Source organism: Rhinopithecus bieti, unplaced genomic scaffold (genome assembly GCF_001698545.2).
Source record: "Rhinopithecus bieti isolate Rb0 unplaced genomic scaffold, ASM169854v2 scaffold_32059, whole genome shotgun sequence".
NCBI lineage: Eukaryota > Metazoa > Chordata > Mammalia > Primates > Cercopithecidae > Rhinopithecus > Rhinopithecus bieti.
The window spans coordinates 2,352-4,939 of NW_016813587.1; positions in this window are offsets into that span (position 1 = coordinate 2,352).

Consider the following 2,588-nt stretch of genomic DNA (forward strand, 5'->3'; position numbering starts at 1 on the left):
TCTGGTTATGTCACCCAGGCTGGAGTGCAGTGGCGCAGTCTCAGCTCACTGCATCCTCCACCTCCGAGGTTCAAGCAATTCTCCTGCCTCAGCCTCCCGAGTAGCTGGAATTACAGGCATGCACCACCATGCCCAATTAATTTTTTTTTTTTTTTCAGACAGAGTCTCGCTTTATCGCCCAGGCTGGAGTGCAGGAGCCGGATCTCAGCTCACTGCAAGCTCTGCCTTCCGCATTTATGCCATTCTCCTGCCTCAGCCTCCAAGTAGCTGGGACTACAGGCGCCTGCCACCACGCCCGGCTAGTTTTTTTTTTTTTTAGTAGAGACGGGGTTTCACCGTGTTAGCCAGGATGGTCTCCATCTCCTGACCTTGTGATCCGCCCGTCTCGGCCTCCCAAAGTGCTGGGATTACAGGCTTGAGCCACCGCGCCCGGCCAATTTTTGTATTTTTAATAGAGACTAAAAATACACCATGTTGGCCAGACTGGTCTCAAACTCTTGAAATCGTGATCCGCCCACCTCGGCCTCCCAAAGTGCTGTGATTACAGGCGTGAGTCACCGTGCCCAGCCAGCTATTGTTTCTTCTAATATTAATGTTTAATTGGAACTCCAACTAAAAATATGTTTGACCTTCTCACTCTGTCATACATACCTTTTTTTTCTTTTTTTTTTTGATAAGGGGTCTCACTCTGTTGCCAGGCCAGAGTGCAGTGGTGTGATCATAGCTCATTGCAGCCTCTACCTTCTCTGCCCCAGCCTTCTGAGTAGCAGGCATGTACCACCATGCCCAGCTAATTTTATTTTATTGTATTTTAGTTTAGTTCATTATATTTTATTTAGAGATGGGATCTTGCCATGTTGGCCAGGATGGTCTCAAACTCCTGGGATCAAGCAATCCTCCCACCCAAAGTGCTGGCATTACAGGTGTGAGCCACTGCTTCTGGCCAGTATTTAGTTTTCACTATTGTACTTTTCACATATGAAGGTTTTATTTTATGTTTTGAAAATCTATGTCATTTTACAGTTCCCTATACATATTTTCTTCTTCTTCTTCTTCTTTTTTTTTTTTTTTTTTTTTTTTTGAGATGGAGTCTCATTCTGTCACCCAGGCTGGAGTGCAGTGGCGCAATCTCGGCTCACTGCAACCTCTGCCTCCCGGGTTCAAGTGATTCTCCTGCCTCAGCCTCCTGAGTAGCTGGGACAACAGGTGCCTGCCACCACACCTGGCTAATTTTGGTAGTTTTAGTAGAGACAGGGTTTCACCATATTGGTCAGGCTGGTCTCAAACTCCGGACCTCATGTGATCCACTCGCCTCGGCCTCCCAAAGTACTGGGATTACAGGCATGAGCTACCATGCCCAGCCTCCCGATACATATTTTAAGACATATTTTAAGGGTTTAAATTCAGCACTGACTTTTATGCCTCTTCCTTTCCATGTTTCCATGTTTTGAGGGAGGTGAAAGGTGACAATTTCTAAGATTCGGATTTTAAAACTTTTTAAATTATAAGAATAAAACATAGATATAGAAAACAAAACTATAACATAAAATATAGCCAAATGAATTGTTACAAGACAAACATATGTGTAACCAGAACTCAGGTCAAGAAATAGAACTTTGCTAGATAATCTAGAAGTTCCTCTGTGTTCCCTGTCCTCAAAACTAACCAGTTCCACTCTCCTTTTTTTTATTTTTTATTTTTTTGAGACAGAGTCTCACTCTGTTGCCCATGCTGGAGTGCAGTGGCACAATCATGGCTCACTGTAACTTCTGCCTCCTGGGTTCAAGTAATTCTTCTGCCTCAGCCTCCTGAGTAGCTGAGATTACAGGCGTGCGCCACCACACCTGGCTAATTTTTGTATTTTTATTAGAGACAGGATATCGCCATGTTGGCCAGGCCGGTCTCGAACTCCCAACCTCAGGTGATCCACTTGTCTTGGCCTCCCAAACTGCTGGGATTATAGGCGTGAGCCACTGAGCCCATCCCTCTCCTACTTTTTTTTTTTTTTTTTTTTGAGACGGAGTCTCGCTCAGTCACTCAGGCTGGAGTGCAGTGGCACGATCTCGGCTCACTGCAAGCTCCCACTGCAAGCTCCGCCTCCTGGGTTCACGCCATTCTCCTGCCTCAGCCTCCCAAGTAGCTGGGACTACAGGCACCCGCCACCATGCCCGGCTAATTTTTGCATTTTTAGGTGAGACGGGGTTTCACCGTGTTAGCCAGGATGGTCTCGATCTCTTGACCTCGTGATCCACCCGCCTCGGCCTCTCAAAGTGCTGGGATTACAGGCGTGAGCCACCGCGCCCGGCCCTCTCCTCCTTTTATAGTGATCACTTCCTTGTGTTCCTTTATAATATTATCATCCATTTGTACATCCCTAAATGCTTTTGCCTTCCCTTTTTTATTACTTGACATGTCTTTTAAGTCTTTTAACCTACAAGAGTCCCTGATATTCATATGTTGATAAAAATATTTGATTTTGCTATCCTGAATATAAAATATTTGCCATATCTTTTCTTGCACTGAGTATGTAAAATATGTTACTCCATTTTCTTTTCTTTCTGTTTTCTTTTTTTTTTTTTTTTTTTTTT